We start from the raw sequence: 10,009 nt of genomic DNA on the forward strand, positions 1-10,009 counted from the left end.
TGAAGCATCAAGATTGTGTTGTGGTTTTCTTTGATGACATTTTGGTTTTTAGTGAGAATGAAAAAGACCATTATGCACATTTGGATTTGGTGTTTAAATTGTTGCATGAAAACCAACTTTATTTGATTGTGAAAAAAGAATATTCTTCAAAACCGAGATTGAATATTTAGGTCACATTGTCTCTGGAAAAGGAATCCATGTGGATCCTAAAAAAGACACAATGCATCAAGGAATGACTTAGACCTCAATCTATTCATGAGATTTGTTCTTTTCTTGGTTTGTGTAGTTATTAAAGAAAATTGATAATTTGGAATTTTTCATACTTGCCTTTACCACTTACGAACCTTTTGGAAAAGAATACATCTTTCACTTGGAACGACCAACATCAAAAATCCTTTTTGACTCTCAAATATGCACTCACACATGTCTCTGTCTGACAAATTTTGATTTCAAAGACCCTTCTTTTTTGTTACAAATGATGCTAGTGACTGTGATATTGGTGCTATATCAATGCAAGATAAACATTCCATTGCATATAAAAGTAAAATTTTGAAACCCAATGAGCTCAATTATAGCACTTATGACAAAGAATTGTTAGCTTTTGTGTATGTTTTGAAATTGTTGTGGAAACACTACTTGATGGGATCTGACTTCTTGATTAAAATTGACCAACAAAGCATTTGGCATTTGCTTTCACAACCAACTATCTCTTACGTCACATTAAGTGGGCATCATTCATTCAAAGTTTTCATCCACTCATTCAATATCAACCAAGGCATGAAAATAAGGTTGCAAATACACTAGGTTGCATGCCATCAATTAATAACATTTTTGCTGTGTCTACTGAAAATGATTGACATTTATGCTCGTGACTCTAACTTTGTTGACATTTATGCTTACTTTTGTAACCATACATCTTTTGTTCATACACAACACTCTTTTCATGATGAGTGTTTGTTCTTTGAAAAAAGATTGTGTGTAATCATTGCATTTCATCAACTTGTCCTTAAAGAGTGCCATGAACCACCTTATATAGGCCATCGACTTTGGGATTTTCACAACTATTCACATAGTAGAATATTAATTTTATTGGCCCTCCCTTTGAAAAGATGTTGCTACATATGTTACACAATGTTTTGTTTGTCAAAATCAAGCGTCATCATGGTAAACAATATGGATTGATGACGCTACTTATTCTTGACTCTCTTTGGTTACACAATTCTATGGATTTCATTATTGAATTGCCACTCACTCGTGCACAAAATGATATGATTTGGACCATTGTAGATAGATTTAGCAAGCACACTTACTTTCTATCTTGTAAGAAGACCCTCTTAGCTAACCAAGCATCTCTATTATTTCTTAACCTTATTTTTTCTTAGCATGGAATGCATAAATCTATCATATCTTATCAAGATAGACGTTTTTGCAAATTTTTTTGGGTGACACTTTTCACACATTTAGGCACTCAAATAGACTTCTACATTTCATCTGGAATCTGATGGACATATTGAAGCGACAATTGTTGCATTCTAGATCGTTTACAAATATACACTTATGAGAGACCAAGAACTTGGGACACATACATCTACTTGCTTCAATTTGCATATAACAACACTTCTCATTCATTCACCAAAAATCACCATTCCAAATTGTATATGGGTACTCATTGCCTAGTACGTTGTCTTGCACTTCTCATAAAGTACCACATGCTGATAAATAGCTCGGCACTCAAATCTTGGAGCGAGCAAAACAAGAAATTCATAAAGCATGACATGAATACACGAAATAAGGAAAAAAAAGAGACAACACATGGAATCCAAAGAAGGAGATTTTTGTGATGCTTTGCTTTGAAAAAGATGTCTTAAGATCATAGAGATAGTCATGTTGTCAAGCTAGCACCATGGTATTATGATCCCTTTAAAATCACTAATCATATTAATGCTAATTCTTTTCAATTAGCTCTCCTTGACTCTTGGAAAATTCATAACACATTTGTCGACTACAGGGACCTTGCTCAATGCCGTGTACAAGCCACAGGAGCTACAAGCACACAACCTGTGCACAAACAAGTTCTACAACAACAGACAACTTGTCACTCACCTCTTGCATTGATGTCACTGAGGGAATCTCGTGCATGCCGAGATGAAGAAGCTGCTACTAATGTTCGTCCTGCTCATTGTCTGTAATGTGCCTGACCCCGGAAACAACTGTATGCATTGATAAATTGAAAACAATACAATTCTATTGAACTTAAAGTATCTATTTTTGTGAATTTTTTGGTTTAGTAATAGGCAATAGATGTGTTTGTCAACGTGTGGCCATTGTAGTCCCCAAGATGATCTTTCCAATGCACCTGATGACACCTAAAACCGACCCCGGATGAGCATTTTTGGCCAACTTGCAAATTAGGGCCAATACTGAAAAGGGAAAAGGAGAAAGGCTAAAGATAAGTGCATGGCACCTGACACTTGTCCCTCCCTCATCTAGGGTCACCCGCTACACTCCAAAACCACTCTCCCACCTCTGGAGTTCAACTGCACTCAGCATGGAGCCTCCCCTAGCCTATATAATGACCCCCGACCCCCTCAAAACACAGATTGTATGATCAGAGAGCTCTTCAAGAGGAGGAGACTCTGCTGAAATTCACTCACACATTTGTGCACGCTCGCGCACACACACACACACACACACACACACACACACACACACACACACACACACACACACACACACACACACACACACACACACACTCGTACACACTCACTCATGGAGTTAGACGAAGTGATGAATTGCGATCGACGCCATGAAACTTGCGAAGCGGGAGACCAAGGTAATATAATGTTAAATTCAACATCTACACACACTCTTGTACACTTAGGAAAACACACACTCTCTCTTCAAAGTCTGTTAATTTTCTCTCTCTAGAAATTCTCGTGTTCCTTGATACTAGGTAGCATGCAACTCTTGCATGTATGATTTTTGCATGCATGAAGCCTTTAGGAATGATATGCGTCTCTGAATTTCATAGAAATCTCACACGCGTGCATGCTCATATACCTACCTTATCTGTGTATGCATGGGTCTAGATGGACAAGTATCATCAAAGAAATAACACATAATTGTCCCAAGGCCATTAGATTTAGTAAATTAGTGATTAGATACTATAAAATCATATAATATTACAAATTTTCTAATAAAAATTTATTTATTAATTAATTAACAATTAAGTACGTATCTGATCAAAGCTTTTTCATCATTGATTTTATAAATTTAAAAATTACTTCTTGTATAAGATTGAATAATTATGAATTTTTTTTTAAAATTTAAAGATATTTTTTAGCCTAAAATAATACTTTTAGGTAGAAAAATAGGATTTACACTAAAAATAGTAATTTTAGCCCAAAAAAATTAGGAAAACTAGAAATATATTCAAGATTAAAAAAAAAAAATTAAGAGTTTTTCTAGTTTTGTTTCATCATTGGAATTTTTTTGGTGATTTTTATATGCATGCATAATTTTAAATAAATAAATTTCTGCTATTATATTTATAAAAGTCGACTTTTTACTTGGTTTTTGGGACAAATAGGTCCAGCAGATCTTAGAAAAATCAAGTTATTAAATTATTGGATGTTTTGATTGAACTTAGCCTTGGACTCACGCTTAGCACGAGCGACTTCTTTTTCCTACTAATTCTATTTTTGAGCTGCGTAATGGTCCCCAAAGTTGTAACAAAGAAGGACAATAACGGAGCTGGTCCAAGCCATGCTCCGATAGACGAGGAAAACTAGCCATTGCAGCTGAACATTATCGTAAATCCGAACCAAGTACCAATAATTTTAAGTTTTATGCATCATAGATAAGCATGACCTAGTGGAGCTTAGAAAACCATAAGGAAAACAATAGTTGTATAAACCAAAACACATGCTTTTGTTAATAGAAACTTAGGTAGGAATTCTGTTTGATGTTAAAATACTGTTTGCGTCAAGTGTGGATGAAGAAGAGCTAGATTGCATTTGAATAGAGATTGAATCAATTGGATGGCAGTTTGATGCCGTGTTGGTGCGCGATGAGGGTTGGTGCCCATGCCGCGTTGTTGCACAATGCCGTGTTGGTGCGTGATGGGGGTTGGTGCCCATGCCACGTTGTTGCACGATGCCGTGTTGGTGCACGATACTGGGCTGGTGCCCAAAGAGGGTTGTTGCCTTGAACTGAATAATTGATTATGAATAAGAAAACCTTTATACAAAGGCTCTATTGGTACATAGGAAAATCCTATTGTTGGAGGCCCGCCGTGATCAGCCATTAAGTCTAATAAGTAGGCTGTTTTTAGTAGAAATTGTCTGCAAAAAGACTATCTTGGTGATGCTTGAAAATATCACTATCAGAACAAAAATCATGTCAAGAATTAATTAAGGAATTGCTTGTAAATGTTACACAGTGTGGTAGTAATTAGGAAATAAAGACAAGGGTGTGTGTGGGATGGAAAGCGAGGATTGGTCTTAAACCAATCGTCGAATTGGTGGACCCGATAAGTCTGGTGCTTTCCATGAACGTGGACTTAAATGACGATAGATAACGTAGAACTATGTCCTAACCTTAGGGGGTTGACTGACGACAGTGCTGTTAAGTATAGAGCGTGATTTACCCCTTGTAATTTTTTGTATTAAAAATGCACATTTGTAAGGCCCCCATTATGAGGAGAAGCCATCGTGCGTGAAGAAAAATCACTCGCCAAAAACTAAAATTTTCATGGCCAGTCTCGAGCAAAAGGCAAAATTTTAACAGTCCGAATATTATGGCCGGATGACGGCCGAAAAGTGGTCAAAAAACGATCGGTGGTTTGGTTGGTTGGCCGGTGGCCGATAGTCAATGGCCGATGGCCGGTGGCTGAATTCATTGGCTGGTGGCGATTTCAAATTCAGACTTGTCTTCTCAAGGGTGGCTACACATGGGCCGATTGGAGAGTCCATTTGGACTTGTCTACTACACACGGCTGCCTCTCATGAGAGAGGGCAACCCTTTTTGTTGGAATTAGGGTTGCAAAGAAATGCACATAGCTTGGAGAAGACGAAGGAAGCTCAAGGCACACAACTAAAAGTGTATTACTTAGTGTGGAATGGAAAAGATAGATAGACCTAGAGTGATGGGTGTATCTACAATGCATGAGGGAAAAAACCTCCTAAAGAGGGAAAAAATGCCCCGCGTTCCTAGTGTGTTCACACACATCACTACCACATGTATATGGTAACAAATCCCCCCTGCAGTGATGCAATGAATGAGAGCTGGCACATGAGTAAAGGGAAGTGCCATGCCCTGAGGACAAGATCAGTCCACAAAGGGGAGTAAGCCCAAAGCTTTGCAGAAAGCTTCAAACCTCTCACGAGACAATGCCTTTGTGAAAAGATCTGCAAGTTTGTCCTATGTTGGCACACAAGCCAAGCTGATCTCTCCTACTTAGAGCCTCTCCTTGACATAGTGGTAATGCACCTCAATGTGCTTTGTGAGAGCATGAAAAACTGGGTTCCTCGCAACTGCCAATGTGCTTTGACTATCAGTGTAGATAGTGTTGGCAGTGTCCTACCCAACACCCAAATCAGCCATAAGGCATCTGATCCATACACACTCAACCGTAGCTATGAAGATTGCATGGTACTCAGCCTCACAACTCGAAGTGGCCATAGTAGGTTGCTTCTTGCTCAACCATGATATGCATGAACTGCCAAGCATGAAACAAAAACCACTTGTGGGCACTCACGTGTCAAAACAACCAGCCCAATCTGAGTCCAAAAAGCATGTAAGTCTGGTGGCAATGATCCCCCATTCTGGTAAAACAAGCCAAAATGTAAAGTGCCACTAAGGTAGCAAAAAATCCTCTTGACAGCCTGCCAATGCTTAGACCTTGTGCTATGCATAAATCTATTGACCTGTGAGACTGCAAACTGAATATCTGGCCTCGTGTTGCATACATAAATGAGGTAGCCAACATCAGTTTGGTAAAGAGTGACATCAGCAGGATCACCATCATCATGTAGACTCAACTTCAAACTTGTTTCCATGAGAGTGGCAATAGATTTGCAATCCTCAAGTCCAAATTTACATAGCAATGTCTCTATGTAACTTTTTTGACACAAGGCAATACCACCATCAGACTACTTAAACTGTATGCCCAAGTAATGTTGCAACATCCCCAAATCTTTTACCTTGAAAGTAGAATTAAAATCAGCCTTAAATTCAGCAATATGTCTCTCATTTGGTCCAATGATCAACAAATCATCTGCATAAAGAACCACAATGAGAAGTACATCACCCTCACACTTTACATACAATGTGCTTTCTGTTGGACTGTTACAAAATCCTCGTTTGACCAAATGAGTGTCTCCTTTCTCATACCAAGCATGAGGAGATTGCTTCAATCCATACAAAGCCTTCTTACATCTGCACACTTTGTCCTCTTGTTCTTCCTTGACAAAACAACGAGGCTGCGTTACATCAACTTCCTTAAATATGCCACCATTTAAGAAAGCAGTAACAATGTCTCATTGATGTACATCCCAACCAAAATAAGCTACCAATGCACATAGAAAACAAATAGTAGTCATACGACAAGTGGGAGAAAAAGTTTCTTCATAATCTATGCCTTTTTTCTGTGCATAGCCTTTTGCAACAAGTCAAGCCTTATGACGATCAACCTCACCATCTGGCTTGCGTTTCAACTTGTTAATCCACTTTGTACTAATGGTCTTTTTGCCAGGAGGCAAATCACATAAAGTCCACATGTCATTTACTATAAGTGCATCATATTCTGATTGCATGGCAGCCATCCAATTTTTTGAATTATGTGCTTCATCAAAAGAGAGAGGTTCCTCAACATCATGTAAGCTAGACACATCCAAAGCATAACAATCTGATGTATAAGATGCATGGTGAGAGCCTGAACGAGTACGACTAGACAAAGGTGCATCCAATTTACTGTCATGCAATGTATGCACCAGCCATTTTGGCATACCTCTAGCCTGCTCATTTTCAACCTTTTCCTCATCAAGTACATCATGTACATCTGCATCAGTAATAGGCTGATCTGTAACATTTTTGGAAACCCCCATAGGCTATACATTTTCCTCATTGGAATTTACATTCGAACTTCCACCACTAAAAAGAGGTAACAAAGTGTCATAAATGTCCTGTGAGCTTACATTACTGTCTCTAGTACATGATAGCAAGGGCCGAACACAATCTTCCACAAACACTATATCTAGTGAAACTAGAATACGCATTGTTTGTGGATGATACAACCTGTAACCTTTCTTTTCAGCACTATAATCAACAAGAATACATTTGAGAGCCTTATCATCCAATTTTTTGTGTTGTGGTTGTGGCACCAAAGCATATGCCAAACAACCAAAAACATGTATATGCTCAATAGAAGGCTTTCTATCATGCCATGCTTCATATAGAGTAATAGACTACAAAGCTTTTGTAGGACACCTGTTAAGTACATAAGTGGCACACATGATGGTCTCAAGCCAAGAAGAATGCGGAAAAGCTTGCTTTTGACCATACATCGTGCCATTTCCGTAAGTGACCTATTTTTCCTCTTAACTACACCATTTTGCTGAGGTGTATAAGGCACTGTACATTGGTGTTTTATCCCACGACTAGCCAGAAATGCATTAAATTCATGAGACGTATACTCCCCCCCTCGATCGGAAACAGAGGGTGCCCATAGTACATTTTGAGACATTTTCAGCCATAGCCAGAAATTGTTTGAAGCACATAAAAACTTTGGACTTCGCTTTAAGCGTAAATACCCATGCATGCCTGGAGTGCATCAACAAGTGTGAAAGAAATGCCATTTGCAGCAGTAAGCACAATCTTTTCAACTCCCTGAACAAGATAAGAGGCATTGTTGGGGGACAGACTCGAGAGTGGTGAAGAATTCACGATGTGTGGTAATGTGCTTTGTAGCACCACTGTCGAAATACCACACATGTGAATTTACAACAACTTACATGCATACATCATGGACAACAGGATTGTAAGTGCACTTTGCACTAAAAGCTCATTCTGCATCAACATCAACATCATAGTCTCCTTTCACAGAAGACTCAACATTGGTTGCATTTGTAGTGGAACCACCCTCTTTCTTCTTAGCCTCTTTGGCCTTCAACTTAGGACACTGCTTGATGAAGTGATCATTAGCTTTACAATAATGGCAATGCATCTTCATTTTGCCCTTATCACTAGAATTTCTAGACAAATTGCTGCTAGAAAAAGCATTAGGAACATAAGTTTTGCCACTTGCAGCAGAACCATAAGAAGTGGCTGCATTGCTGTTACCACCTTTTTCTGAGAAGCAATAAAAGCCTGTTCAATTGCACGCTGCATAGTCTTGTTTTTTCTAGAAAGTGACTTGTGCAACAGCAATGTGCATAATGCATCAAACTTGACAACTTCAGGATTTCCTTGGATCATAAGTCTCCAAGTAATGGAAAAAGTCTGGTAAGAATCTGGTAAGGCATCAAGAACAGTCTGCACAAGGAAACTGTCTAAAATGACTACCTGCAAAAATAAGTTTCTCATTGATATCCTTGACACTAGCAAGGAAAGTGTCCATATCATCTTCCTCATGCATAATCTTTGATTCCAGCTCTTTATGCAGCAAAGAAATTTTAGTCTCATTGCGGCTTGCATAAGACCTGCTAGAATATCCCAAGCTTGTTTTGGAAATTTCGCTGAACAAATGTGAGGAGTAATGGTGCACTTTACAGAAAATGCAATCAACGCTTGAGACTGCGCATCCTTTACATCCCGACGAGCTTGTACTACCGTAGGCAAAACAACTCTAATAGCAGCAATCCTTGTAGCAAGACCTGCAACATCCTCAACATCGCCTACATCCTCAGAACCAGGATATACATCAATGCCCTACACAATATTCCAGACGCCCTTTGACACAAGAACATGTTGCATCATGTAAGCCCACATAGGGTTATTGTCCCCATCCAATTTGTCCTCAACAGCAAACATCTTGAATAGATCTGGGTTGTTGTCAGGCATGGAAAATGCCTGCACTTGATGTGAACACTACCCAAAATGAGTGAGACCAGCGCGTGCTATATAGCGCAACCTGCAGTAGACTGTATGGGACATGTTATGCAGTGATTGGCATTGACAAAAATTCAACACAAAATCATACAAAATTGACTGTGTAGACCTGGCTGTCGTGAAAACGAAGGTGGAAACGAGCTCCGTCAAAATTTTTGTCGACCTGCAAATGCTCGCCAAAGCTCACATAAATCAAAGAAAGTGAGCAAGCATGTGCTGGAGCTGCTGACTACTAAGCCCGGGAGGATGCAACCAGCTTTGATACCAATTGTTGGAATTAGGGTTGCAGACAAACTCACACAGCGTGGAGAAGACGAAGGAAGCTCAAGGCACACAATTGAGAGTGTATTACTTAGTATGCAATCAAAAAGATAGATAGCCCTAGAGTGATGGGGGTATATACAAGGCACGGGGGAAAAAACCTCCTAAAGAGGGGAATTTGCCCCGACGGTCCTAGTGTGTTCACACACATCACTACCACATGTATATGGTAACACTTTTGGCCTATAAAAGGAGGCCATTTCTACACACATTTTGAAGTGTGAAGTTGATGCAACAAGGTGGGTGTGAGGTGGTGAGAGTGAAGCAGGACGGGATCTCTATTAAGGGTATAATCCCTTTGTAACCTACTTCTCGTTTGATGTTTTAAAACCATTGAGTGGTTGCTGTTCCGTGGATGTAGCCCACATTGGGTGAACCACGTATATTGTGTGTGATCTCCCTCCCTCTCTCTCTACTTTATAATCTCTTGTGTGTGACAATTTGTCTGTTTCCATTAGGTAAGCTACTCAAATATCTATTTAGCTACGTCCTATTTCCTAACATGTGCCTCACATTCGATGAGGAAAAAAGCGTCAGTCTATGAACTAAGGGTTCTAGCTATTTGCAATTCCAAAAC

This window comes from Adiantum capillus-veneris, chromosome 7 (assembly GCF_014529385.1).
Source record: "Adiantum capillus-veneris isolate H3 chromosome 7, ASM1452938v2, whole genome shotgun sequence".
Taxonomy (NCBI): domain Eukaryota; kingdom Viridiplantae; phylum Streptophyta; class Polypodiopsida; order Polypodiales; family Pteridaceae; genus Adiantum; species Adiantum capillus-veneris.